The 14,318-nt window shown below is 39.4% G+C and overlaps 1 protein-coding gene across 1 annotated transcript in view; it reads left to right on the top strand.

Annotated features, from left to right (window-relative positions):
* PFDN1 (prefoldin subunit 1) overlaps positions 1–14,318 on the top strand; it is a 68,640-nt gene that overhangs the window by 34,120 nt on the left and 20,202 nt on the right. The window lies entirely within an intron of this gene.

Genomic DNA, 14,318 nt, shown 5'->3' on the forward strand with positions numbered 1-14,318 from the left:
ATGGGATGCTATTAATCTGAATGTATTTTCTTGATTGCCTTCAAAAGAAAATGTCTGTTTTTATAAAAACAAAGCAGGGGTGCCTGGGCATCTCAGTAAGTTGGGTGTCCAACTCTTGGTTTTGGCTTGGGTTGTGGTCTCAGGATTGTGAGATTGAGCCCCTCATTGCGCTCCCTCCTCAGCACACAGTGTGCTTAGGTTTCTGTCTCCTTTTGCCCCTCCCATTTGTTCTCTCTCACTCCTGCTCTCTCAGTAAAAATAGAAAAATCTTAAAAAAAAAAAAAAGTGGGAGGGCACCTGGGTGGCTCAGTCGTTAAGTGTCTGCCTTCGGCTCAGGTCATGATCCCAGGATCCTGGGATTGAGCCCCGCAATGGACTCCGTGCTCCGTGGGAGGCCTGCTTCTTCCTCTCACACTCCCTCTGCTTGTGTTCCCTCTCTTGCTGTCTTTCTGTCAAATAAATAAAATCTTAAAAAAAGGAAAAAGGAAAACACACAATATATGTTTAAACACCACATATTGTGGTGTGTTGGCAAGAGAGTGGGTAATGATAATAGTATTTAAAGGGTCTTGATGTTTGTCTCTTACGTACTGTAATTCGTTTAACGTAGATAGGTATAACTATCTGAAGGATGGTGCTGCAATGAGGAAAACAGTTTCTCTCTCTCTCTTTTTTTTTTTTTTTTTTGCTAGGGAAAAAGGTGATGACAGAGTAACTTAGTAAATTCTTGGATAATTGGAATTTATTACATTTTCCGTATACATTAAGACCTTTGATGAGATACTCTTCTTGGGCTTGAGTAGAAGGTCCATCCTATAGATAGTAAAAGTTGGCCTGGGCAAAAGACTGGTTGTTATTTCTTTGGGGCCAAGATTTCCTGAAATGGGGGTGGTTGCAATGACTTCATAGGTCACTTTATCTAATTTGTGTGAGTACTGTTTGAGGCAGTAGTTCAGAATCTGACTCAGCCCTCTACGGAATTGGTGAGACACCCCCTGTATCCTCCCGGGGATTTCTTAGGGGCACCAACTTGGCATGGCCTGACTGTGTAGTGTCTTAGGTTACTTAGGTTTATTTTTATTTGACTACTGACCATAATTTAAACAAATTTGATAATAGATTTGTAGCTTAGAAAGGTGTATGTAAAAACAAAACAAGCATACAAACAAAAAACAAAAAAAGAAAAACTTAACTTTTAGTGACCAGGTTGTTATTGTGTCCTATTTTATCATTCTTGTTAGCCAAACTGTTCTAGATTGAATTTTATATCTTCTACTGTTCTCAAACAAAGTAACTTTTTTTTTTAAAAAGATTTTATTTGTTTATTTGACAGAGATCACAAGTAGGCAGAGAGGCAGGCAGAGAGAGAGAAGGAAGCAGGCTCCCTGCTGAGCAGAGAGCCCATTGTGGGTCTTGATCCCAGGACCCTGGGATCATGACCTGAGCTGAAGGCAGAGGCTTTAACCCATTGAGCCACTCAGGCACCCTCAAACAAAGTAACTTAAAAAAACTCGAGGGGCACCTGGGTGGCTCAGTGGTTTAGGCCTCTGCCTTCAGTTCAGGTCATGATCTCAGGGTCCTGGGATCGAACCCCGCATTGGGCTCTCTGCTCAGCGGGGAGCCTGCTTCCTCCTCTCTCTCTGCCTGCCTACTTGTGATCTCTGTCTGTCAAATAAATAAATAAAAATCTTTAAAAAAAAAACAACTCGAAATAAAACTATTTCATGTAGATAAATGAAAACCTGTTTTTGCAGCTGTAGGTAAATACATCTGAAAATTATCCTGATGAATAAGTAATGAGATGTAAAGTACTGTGTATATGATTCTGTTTTTATGAAAACACAGAAAGTAAGAGCTCTATATAAACATTCAAAATGATATGTCAGGGGGGCGCCTGAATGGCTCAGTCTGTTAAGCATCTGCCTTCAGCTCAGGTCATGATCCCAGTTCTGGAATCGAGGCCCTCGTTGGGCTCCTGAGGAGGGAGCCTGCTTTTCCCTCTCCCTCTGGTGTTCCCCCTGCTTGTGCTTTCTCTCTCTCTCTGTCAAATAAATAAAATCTTTAAAAAAAAAAAAAGATATTACATTAACCCTGGTTACCCTAGGGAAATTAGGTGGGATATGGGCATTAAATTATTTTTTTTTCTTATAATCTTTGCATTGGATAAATTATAGCAAGCACGTGTTAACTTTTATAATTGAAAAGAATATTACGGTAAAATTGCCACAGATGATGATTTTAGCATACTGTTCAGTTTTGATGAATATTAGGATTTTTTTTTTTTAAAGTAAGCTTGAAGTCACGATCCTGACATCAAGACCTGAGCTGAGATCAAGTGTTGGACGATTAACCAACTGAGCCTCTCAGACACTCCAGGAAATTTTTTTCCCAAGTTACCTTTATTTTTGGAGTTTCTCAAATATTGGTAGAATATCCTGAATCTGCCAGATAATAGAAATAGATTAGCTGGCTTGTTGGTACTATTTGAAATGCTAATTGCAGCTACAAAAACCTTGCACAGTTAAACTTCATCTCCTTTCCTAGAACATCTCATTGTGTTTTTTTCTTTTTAATCTTTTATTTTACATGTTTTTTAATATGACAAAAGCATTATAGTGGGTACTGTTAAAAAAAAGAAAAATAGCCAATAAATATAGCATGATTAAATGAAGAGAGTGTTTTCCCCTCTTCTCTGCACATCCCCAGATGTCAGCTCTACAGTTTGGTGTATATCATTCCAAACTATTTTATAAACACATTCATACACATGTATATACTTTTTTTTTTAAAGATTTTATTTATTTATTTGACAGACAGAGATCACAAGTAGGCAGAGAGGCAGGCAGAGAGAGAGGGAGCAGGGTAGAAGCAGGCTCCCCGCTGAGCAGAGAGCCCGATATGGGACTCGATCCCAGGATCCTGGGATCATGACCTGAGCCGAAGGCAGTGGCTTAACCCACTGAGCCACCCAGGCGCCCGTATATACTTTTTTAAAAAGAACTTTATTGTTTAAAAATATTTTTATTTGTTAGAGGGAGAGAGGGAGAGAGAGGCAGGCAGAGGGAGAAGCAGGCTCCCCACTGAGCCAAGGAGCCCAGTGCAGGACTCCATCCCTGGGATCATGACCTGAGCCAAAGGCAGACACTTAACCAACTGAGACACCCAGGTGTCCCTATACTTTTTTTTCTTTTTAAGATTTTATTTATTTATTTGACAGACAGAGATCACAAGTAGGCAGAGAGGCAGGCAGCGGGAGAGGGGGAAGCAAGCTCCCTACTGAGCAGAGAGCCCGATGTGGGGCTCGCATGACCTGAGCTGAAGGCAGAGGCTTTAACCCACTGAGCCACCCAGGCTCCCTGCTATACTTTTTTTTAAATAAAGAGGAATTATGCTGTATACACTGGTTTTCATCATTTGACAGTTTATCTTTCCACTTCTAGTTTATATTTTGCACTTTCTTGTTTTCTACTTCTCTTATCGTTGTAGGTTACTCAGTATTTAATCAATTGCATGATCCCTATCTCTGCATTTAGTATACTTTTCAATACTGCCCTAATATGTATTTTTAGTAGTATCTCCCACTACACCCTCTCTTCTCTCTCCTTCAGTAATCTTGTACTTTCCACTGCCATACTCTTATAGTTTTGTTACCTCAGCCTGAAATGTATGCATGTACACTAGCCCACATGTGCACTGATGCACACATACATTGTTAATTGTAGTATTCAGATTCTCTGTGTTTCTTACTGATTTTTTTTCTGATTATTCAGTTAATTAATGAGAGATATGTCAAATCTCCATTGTGATACATACCAGTTTCTCCATCTTTTAGCTTAGTGGGCACTGGTGTTTAGAGATCACTCTCTGTGTAGTTAAGTGCTCATTAAAATAATAATGTTTGGAGGATAGGGTTCATTTTGCTTTATATATTTGGGAGTTTCTCAGGTCTTTTAAAGATAATATTCCACTGACTTCTGGCTTCTGTTGTTGCTGTTGAGAAGTCATCTGTCAACTTAATTGTTATTCCTTTGTCTTTTTTCTCTGGTTACTGTTATGTATTTATTTAAAAGATTTATTTATTTCAGAGAGCCTGCACACGAGTTGGGGCGTGGAGTAGAGGAAGAGGAAGAGAGAGAATCCTCAGACACCCCGTTGAGCGAGGAGCCAGACATGGGGCTAGATCCCAGGACCCCGAGATAGTGACCTGAGCCAAAACCAAGAGTTAGCTGCCCAACTGGCTGATCGACACAGGCACCCCTCTGGTTACTTTCTTTCTTTCTTTTCTTTTTTTTTTTTTCCTAATATTTTATTTCTTTATTTGAGAGAGAGAGAGATAGTGAGAGAGAATATGAACGGGGGTAGGGAGAGGGAGAAGCAGGCTTCTTGCTGAGCAGGGACTCTGATGTGGTGTTTGATTTCAGGACCCTGGGACCATGACCTAAGCCAAAGGCAGATGCCTAACTGACAGAGCCATCCAGGTGCTCCCACTCTGATTGTTGTTAATATTCTCTTTGTCTTTCATGCTTTGTGGTTCCTTTGGGATATGTTTAGGTGTGGAGTTAGTCTTTTTATTATTTTCTTTTCTTTTTTTTTTTTTTAAGATTTTTATTTATTTATCTGACAGAGTGAGAGAGCACTAGCAGGGAGGACAATAGGGAGAGAGAGGGAGAAGCAGACTCCCTGCCTAAGCAGGGAGCCAGATGCGGGTTTCGATCCCAGGACCATGGGATCATGATCTGAGCCAAAGGCAGATGCCTAACCATCTGAACCACCCAGGCGCCCCATACTCATATTTTCTTAATCCTACTTGGTTTAAGTTGGGTTTCCTGAATCTGAGGATTAAGATCTTCCATCAGCTCTGGAAAATTCTTTTTTTTTTTTCTTTTTAAAGATTGTATTTTGTTTCTTAGAGACAGAGCAGGAACTGGGGGAAGGAGCTGAGGGGGAGGGAGAAGCAGACTCCTCACCGAGTAGGGAGCCCAGTGTTGGGCTCCATGCCAGGACATTGGGATCATGACCTTATCTGAAGGTAGAAACTTAACCGACTGAGCCACCCGACCTCTCAGTTCTGGAAAATTCTTTTATTTCTGAATATTACTTCTTCCCTATTTTCTCTATTAAGTGGTATTTCCTTCTGGAATTCCCCCTCCCCCCACCTTTAAAGTAGCTGTTTCTACCATCGGCAGTCACATCTTTTTGTTATTGTTGTTAAAGATTTTATTTTTTTATTTGACAGAGAAAGAGCACAAGCAGGGGGAGCAGCAGGCAGAGGGAGAGGGAGAAGCAGGCTTCCCACTGAGCAGGGGGGCTGACATGGAGCTCAATCCCAGGACCTGGGATCATGACCTGACATGTAGGCAGCCTCTTAACGGACTGAGCCACCCAGGCACCCCTGCAATAGCATCTTAACTGGCTGTTTTTGTTTTTTCTTTTTCACATCTCTGGTTTCCCCCCCAATCAGTTCTTTTAATGTATTTAAGCTAGAATATCCTTTGTTACATATTAGAAAATCTGGTCCTATTATGCCTCTGTGTAAAACCCATCATTTTTCTTGGGTAAAGTTCAGACTTGTTAACATACCTTCAAGGCTTTTTGTGAAATGACTCCTGTCTATTTCTCTCATCTCCCTTATTTCCTTTGCCTTCTTTTCTTTATTTTTTAAAGATTTTATTTGTTTGAGAGAAACTGAAACAGATAGTGAGAGAGCATGAGTGGGGAGGAGAGAGAGGAGCAGCCTCCCGACGAGTGGGGAGCACAAGGTGGGGCTCGATCCCAAGATCCTCAGATCATGACCTGAGCTGAGGGCAAATGCTTAACGAGCTAAGCCACCCAGGCACCCCTCTTTGCTGCCTTTTACCTTTTATACTCCAGCTTTCAGAAATAATTCTGTTTTTAGAACTTGCCGTGCTTTCTTTTTTTCTATTAGATCTTTGGAAAAAATAATTTCCTCCCCTGGGGAACTTTCTCCTCCTGCAGTTATTAGTGGTTCCATATATTAATACTCAAGATCTTGGTTTAGGGCTACTTCTAGGAAGCATTCTCTGATTCCTCAGTCTTAAATCAGGTCCTTTTTCCTTGTTCTCTCTAATGATTTTATCAGTTTCATACCACAGTGTGGTAATTTGACCATATATACTATCACCACTTGAGGTAATTACAAATAGGGTTTCCTCGGGGCATCTGGGTGACTCAGTTGGTGAAGTGGCTGCTTTGGGCGCAGGTGGTGATCTCAAGGTCCTGGGATCGAGTCCTGTGTTGGTCTCCCTACTGAGTGAGGAGTCTGCTTCTCCCTTTGCCCCTCCCCATTGCTTGCTCTCTCTCTCTCTCCTCTGTCTCTTTCTCTTTCAGGTACTAATACCCTGCCTTCATGTTCCCTTGATATAGGGAATATATTACTTACTGCAAGGGTAAAGGCAATTACTAGCTAATTGGGAAGGTAGTCTTACTGTCTTTTCTGTCTTTTTCTTCTTAACACTCCTGGGTTTACAAAATACTACCCAAATGTTGGGTTATTCTTTGGACTGTAGTCATTTTACTGGGATTGATGAGAAAATATTTTCATTAACAGATTCACAGTACAATAGTGTTGTTTAGATTTTTATCTGTCCTTTATAAAGATGGTAAATCAGATTCTTGGAGGAACGAACACCATTTCATCCTAATGGTAGTTAGTATAGACCAATGATGCTGATCCTGTTTAAGAGAAAATATAAAATGGGGTGCCTGAGTGGCTCAGTGGGTTAAGCTTCTACCTTCCGCTCAGGTCGTGGTCTCGGGGTCCTGGGATCTCGCCCCGCATTGGGCGCTCTGCTCAGCAGGGAGCCTGCTTCCCGCTCTGCCTCTGCCTGCCTCTGCCTACTTGTGATCTCTCTCTCTGTCAAATAAATAAATAAAATCTTAAAAAGAGAGAGAAAATATAAAATGATGGCTTTAGTATGATAGAGTAACCATGTTATTTATGTCTGTTTTTTAACAATTGTGATAATTTTTGGAGGGGACCTGAGTGGCTCATTCGGTTAAGCATCTGCCTTTGGCTCAGGTCATGATCCTGGAGTCCTGGAATTGAGCCCCGCACTGGGCTCCCCGCTCAGCGGGAAGTCAGCTTCTCCCTCTTTGCTTGTGTTCCCTCTTTCACTATCTCTCTCTCTCTGTCAAATAAATAAATAAAATCTTAAAAAAAATTCTGGTAATTTTTAAATAAAATAGCTGAGAGAGTGTTATATGATACATAATACAGTATATGTTGTTTGAAAAGTACAAAAGCTTAATTTCTTAAATGACATGAGTATAATTGGGATTTGGAATCATGACTATGAGGTGTTTTTTTTTTTAATATTTTATTTATTTATTTGACAGAGCAAGATCACAAGTAGAGAGGCAGGCAGAGAGAGAGGGGGAAGCAGGCTCCCTGCCAAGCAGAGAGCCCGATGCAGGGCTTGATCCCAGGACCCTGAGACCATGACCCGAGCTGAAGGCAGAGAGGCTTAACCCACTGAGCCACCCAGGTGCCCCCATGACTATGAGTCTTACCTGCTTTTTTTTTTTTAAGATTTTAAAATTACTTTTAAGTAATCTTTACACCCATGCAGGGCTTGAACTTACAACCCTAAGATCAAGAGTTGCACACTCCACCGACTGAGTCAGCCAGGCACCTCTCATTTGTCTTTGTAAAAATAATTTTATTTTTGAAATGTACAACATTGCTACAGTGGGAATATAGGAATTGTTTTTTGTTATTTTTGTTTTGAGAAAATTCAATTTTAGTTAAAGTTGAGTTATAACATTATTGATTGAGGAAATGTGTTCTAAAGAGTGAAAAAAAATACTTGCTATATATTTTGCTCAATTTTTTTTGAAGTAAGAAGGGTATAATTTATGGAGTTTTTTTTGCTTTTAAAAAAAAATTGGATTCAGCTTTCAGATGAGCCTAGAGCTCAATTTCTGACTCTCTTGCCTTATGAATCTCAACGTTTTGGAATCCTTGAAATAACTGTAAGCTTTTAGTGATGTGTTTGAACACATTTTGAACACCCAAGTTCGTGCTTAGGTTCGCTCCCTTGTTCCAGGTGAGGGGCAGTTATTGTTTGAGCCGATCTGCATTTAGTCTAAAGTCCCCATTAGCTTTTAGACACCCATGTACTGGTTGACCACTTCCTCTCCTTTATCTTTGATGTGGTCACCACACCTTCCACTACCCTGGTTAACTTAGCAGTGACATAATAAAAATAAGAGTAAGGAAACCCAGGACATTCTGGCCTGCATAATGCTGCTTCTGACGCAAAATATTATAATCTCAGGGTTGTGAAATAGCTTTGCAGCCCATGTTGTAAATAAAATCTAAGAAATGTAAAAGTCCCAACTCTTGCACAAAAAATGACAATTTTGGTCAGATAGTGGTTCCTGAAACAAGAAGGAAGAATAGTGGCAAGGGAACTGGTAAGAGGTGCTTGTGACATTCTGCAGTTGGCTGAGTTTTGAGACTGATGAGAAAATGTTTTGGAGGAGTTCCCATGATTGAGGAAGTTTTACTCTGCCTATTGAAGATCATTTTTTCCAAAGCATGGGTGGTAACTGGTAGGCACTTGGCTGGATGTCCATGTTTTGCCCTGAGTACTTCATTTTTGAGGTGGCACCATTGTGGAAATTATGGGAACCCCTCTTTGGAGGTGATGTCAGGTGGACACTATTACATGATAGATAGTGATTCTGTTATATGTTTCAAGAGAAGGGCAGGTGAGAGAAGAGCCAGTGATGCGATTTTTAAAAATACATTAAACAAGAATTATACTCAGTGCTGGCATAGCTCAAAATTTAAGAAATTAGTCATTTATTTTGTAGTGAAATTCAGCATTTAAAATAGAAAAAGGGGTGCCTGGGTGGCTCAGTGGGTTAAAGCCTCTGCTTTCTGCCCAGGTCATGATCCCAGGGTCCTGGGATCAGGCTCTCTGCTCAGCGGGGAAACCTGCTTTCCCCCTCTCTCTCTGCGTGCCTCTCTGCCTACTTGTGATCTCTGTCTGTCGAATAAATAAATAAAATCTTAAAAAAAAAAACACCTTAAAATACATAGAGCTTAATACAGTTGACATGCATCAGGCTCTCCCACTCTTTTCTTCCCTTAATCATAGTGACATTCCTGCCCCTTCCCATAGCTACAATCCTAATTTTTGTGATAGGTATTAACTTTTTCCTTTAAGTTTTCATTTAAATTCCATTTAGTTAACATATAGTGTACTGGTGCAGCTGCTTGGCCCAGTCGGTTAAGCGTCTGCCTTTGGCTCAGGTCATGATACCAGGGTCCTGGGATCGAGCCGCACGTTGAGCCCCATGTTGTACTCCCTGCTCAGTGGGGAGTTTGCTTTGTCCCTCTCCCTGCTCATGCTTTCTCTCTCTTTCTCAAATAAATGAAATCCTCAAACCGCATCCCCCCAAACCCAAACAAATCATACAGTATACCCTTAGTTTCAGATGTGCCATATTGTGATTCAGCACTTCCATACATGACAGGTGCTCATCACAGGTGTACTCCCTAATCCCCATCACGGCTTAACGCATCCCTTCACCCACCTCCCTCCTGGTAACAATCAGTTTGTTTTTTGTTTTTTTTTTTTTTAAGATTTTATTTATTTATTTGACAGAGAGAGATCACAAGTAGGCAGAGAGGCAGGCAGAGAGAGAGGAGGAAGCAGGCTCCCCACGGAGCAGAGAGCCTGATGCGGGGCTCGATCCCAGGACCCTGAGATCATGACCTGAGCCGAAGGCAGCGGCTTAATCCACTGAGCCACCCAGGCGCCCCAATCAGTTTGTTCTTTATAAATAAGAGTCTGCTTCTTGGTTTGCCTTTTTCTTTCTTTTCCTTTTGGCTATTTGTTTTTTTCCTTAAATTCCACATGTGAGTGAAATCATATGGTATTGTTTTTCTCTGACCGACTTATTTTGCCAGCATAATAGTGTCTAGCTCCATTCATGTCATTGGAAATGGCAACATTTCATTTTTTTTAAATGGCTGAATAATATATACCATATCTTTATCCATTCATCAGTTGGTGGACATTTGGGCTGTTTCCATAGCTTGGCTTTTGTAGGTAATGCTGCTGTAAGTATCAGGGCGCATGTATCCCTTTGAATTAGTATTGTTTTTGTTCTTTGGGTAAATACTTAGTTGAGTGATTGCTGAATTGTAGTTTTATTTTTAACTTTCTGAGGCATCTCTATATTGTTTTCCAGCGTAACTGCACCAGTTTGCATTCCCGCTATCATTGCATGAGGGTTCTTATTTCTTTGCATCCTTGCCAACACCTGTTGTTTCTTGTATTTTTGATTTTAGTCATTTTGACAGGTGTGAGGTGATCTCTCATTGTATTTGATTTGCATTTCCCTGATGAGCGATGTTGAGCCCTTTTTAGTATGTCTGTTAGATGTCTGTATGTCTTTTTTGGAAATATGTCTATTTATGTCTTCTGCCTGTTTTTTAATTGGATTGTTCATTTTTGGGGTGTTGAGTTTAACAAGTTCTTGATATATTTTATTTTATTTTAGAGAGGGGGAGAGAGTATGTGCCTGAGCAGAGCCTGGGGCAGAGAGAGAGAATCCCAAGCAGACTCCCTGCTAAGCATGGAGTACAGTGCTGGACTCAGTCTCAGGACCCCAAGATCATGACCTGAGCTGAAATCAAGAGTCAGGTGCTTAAGTGGGTGAGCCACGCAGGTGCCCTGGCTGCCTTTTACTTCTGTTGATAGATTCCTTCTCTGTGGAGAAGCTTTTTATTTTGATGTAGTCCCAATAGTTTATTTTTGCTTTTTCCCCCTTGCCTCAGGAGTTATAATCTAGAAAGAAGTTGCTATGTCTGATGTCAAACAAGTTACTGCCTTTGTTCTCGTCTAGGACTTTTATGGTTTCAGGTCTCACCTTTTGGTGTTTAGTTCATTTTGAATTTATTTTTGTATATAGTATAAGAAAGTGGTCTAGTTTGTCTTTTGCTTGTAGCTATCTAGTTTTCCCAGCACCATTTTTTGAATAGAAAGTCTCTTCCCATTACGTATTCTTTCCTGCTTGTTGGAGATTAATTGGCCATATAATTAAGGGTTCATTTCTCAGTTTTCTGTTGTGTTCCATTGATGTGTGTGCCTGTTTTTGTGTTAGTACCATATTGTCTTGATGACTACAGCTATGTAGTATAACATGAAGTCTGGAGTTGTGATGCCTCCAGCTTTGCTTTTCTTTTCTTTCATTTTTTTTTTTTAAAGATTTTATTTATTTATTTGACAGAGATGACAAGCACACAGAGAGGCAGGCAGAGTGGGGGGGGAGCAGGCTCCCCACTGAGCAGAGAGCCCAACGTGGGGCTCGATCCCAGGACCCTGAGATCATGACCTGAGCCAAAGGCAGAGGCTTAACCCACTAGGCCACCCAGGCACCCTTGCTTTTCTTTTTTAAGATTGCTTTGGCTATTTGGGGTCTTTTGTGGTTCCATACAAATTTTAGGATTGTTTGTTCTAGCCCTGTGAAAAATGTTGTTAGTGTTTTGATAGGGATTGTATGAATGTGTAGATTGCTTTGAGTAGTATGGACATTTTAACAATATTCTTGCATCCATGAGCATGGAATGTCTTTCCGTTTCTTGTGTCATCTTTAATTTCTTTCATCAGTGTTAAGATTTCAGAGTACAGGTCTTGTACCTCTTTGGTTAGGTTTATTCCTAGGTATCTTACTGCTTTTTGGTGCAATTGTATTCTTTTCCTTTTTCCTTTTTTAAAATTTTACCACCTATTTATACCTCCTCCCCAAACAGTGTATTTTACTTTCGTTTGTTCTTGCACTTTATATGAACAAAATCACTGTATATGTATTTTTTGCCTCCTTTTGATCACCGTTGTGTTTGTGAGGTATGTCTGTGTTACTCGAGATTGTGATTTGTTCATTTTCATTGCTGTATGGTATTCCGTTATGTAGAGTTACCACAATTTATCTTCATAGACAGTCCATTTTTATTCTTAACAAGTCAAGATGTTTAATAGAATGTACAATATATCTTTAGTCATTTGCTGAAGGGAGCTCTTTTTCAGAGACCTCTGCTGCTCTGACCCATGACTTTGAGTACTAAAGTATAAAATGTCTGTACTCTAAAAATGAGCTTGATGGTGTCCCACCTCCAGCTAGGTCACTAGACCCTCTTGAGTGGCATTTTGTTGTTAAAAAAAAAAAAATTGCAAGTTAGTAAATTCATTTCTGTTCCATGTTTTGATTTGGAGAGTCCTGAGTGATGTTTCTCTTCAAAGTCCCTTACTTTGGGATTTCAGATATGAATACTTATCTCTTTATAGAATTCATTTGCATTCTCAACATTTATAAAAATGGATGTTTGTTTTAAAATAGTTCTTAGTTATTTAAGACTTAAATCTAAAAGAGCCTGATGGTTGGAAGCCCTAAAGTTTGTAGTGAACTATATATATTTTCTCTGTTCTGGTGTCTTAAGGCTTAATGTATCTGCATAATCTTCCTCTTTGGCTTTTGGAGAAAGACGAGTCTGAAAAAGCCCAATATGCTCTTTTTCTGGTTGAGTATTCTTTGTTGGTTATTATCAATATTTTCAGTGCCTCTGTCAGTGTATATGTTTTGTTATGATCCAAGTTCTAATATTTACCCAATGTAAACTGTGATGTATTTCACTTCCTTATTAGAAATATTTCAGTTCAGGGATGCCTGGCTGTCTCAGTCAGTATAACATGTGACTCTTTATTTTGGGGTTGTCAGTTTGAGTCCTACATTGGGGATAGAGTTTACTTAACAAATGATATTTCAGCTCTGGTGAGAACTCAGGCGGATCCTTTTCAAATAGATTTGCCCTGTTAACTAGACAGTCTTCCTTATTTGTAAAATATATATTACAAATATTTTACACATAATACCCCTCTGATTTCATCTGTTGACTGATATGTGTCTTCATTTTATAGTTAAGGTGAAAGAAGGATTTGCATTCCAGTTAGACTTGAGTTAAGCTTTCTGCATCTTCAGTCTATTAATTCTTTATTCTAGAATGCATTCCCAGGGTTCCTTGATTTCCTTCTTAGAATATTTGTCTATATCCACACCAGACTATCCCTTTAAGTGCTTCAGAGGGTTGTTGACTGACCTCAAGTTTCACTGCTTTGTATTTTTTGTCATCTGACTTTTCTTTGTGCCTAACTATGATTATTTGTTTTTATCCTCCTCCCTCCCATGCATGAGAGTTCTTGCAGTCACTTTCAGCCTGTCTAGAGAATGATTTCTTTTATGAGGTAGACTTTGAATTTCCTTTCATGTTACTGCATGCCTCCCTGCTCTTGTATCTAGATGGTAATGGGAAGTTAATCAGTATATTTTCTTTACTCTAGATTCTGACTGTGGTCAGTCCTTACAAGCACAGGTCTTCCCTAACCCGAAGTAATAGATACTGGCCAGAGGAAGTGAGTTGCTCGAAACTCAGTGTGTGGACAGGCCACACCTGTATTAATGAGCACACTCTGCATGTCAGCTCAAAAGAACAAGATCCATACTGATATTTGAACCATAAATAGAGATCTCCAAGTCTACTAGATTTACAACAGAGCATTCATTACCCTAGATTCCTAATTTAAATACCTTCTACTGAGTTAGGAGTTCTGAATTCTACCCCTTGCTGTACTCTAAGCTTCTGTGTCCTCATCTGTAAAATGAGAGGTTGGATTAGAAGATATCTATGGGCAGTTCTGTTAAATTTATTTTTATAAAATTGGTATTCTTCTGAATTGACATTTGAGGAGCAAAAATGCCCTCTTAAAAGAAAGATGGAAGGAGGCAAAACAAAACAAAAACCAGTTTCCTTTCATGTCCAGATTTAGTTTAAAAAGTTAACAGGAATCCTTTTCTTTGAAAGTAAAATAAAAGTAGTTTTCTGCTCATAGCTTTGCCATTTAAAATGTAGTAAAAGGTAACAACATTTCTTTTGATATCTTTTTAGTAGTTGCTTAAATTACTGAAATCATAGTAATTGCTTGTGATAGCTTAAGGTATATATTGGGCATTACCTGTTTTAGAGATACTTTTGGATGGAGCTGTATTATTAATCCCACATATGTAAGTTAAATAACAGACCCAGGAAGACATCATTTTATTCATTTGTAGAGCTTTATTCTATACTGTCTTATAAAATACATCATACTTAGAATAGTGGCAAAAAATGTTCAGAAAGTGTTCATAAATCATAAATTCCTGAACATACATGGACATTTTATCTTACTAAACAATAAAAAAAGTATTTTTATGAATTTTAATCTGCTGATGCAGATAGTTCTACTACATTA

This window comes from Meles meles, chromosome 3, assembly GCF_922984935.1.
Source record: "Meles meles chromosome 3, mMelMel3.1 paternal haplotype, whole genome shotgun sequence".
In the NCBI taxonomy this organism is placed as follows: Eukaryota; Metazoa; Chordata; class Mammalia; order Carnivora; family Mustelidae; genus Meles; species Meles meles.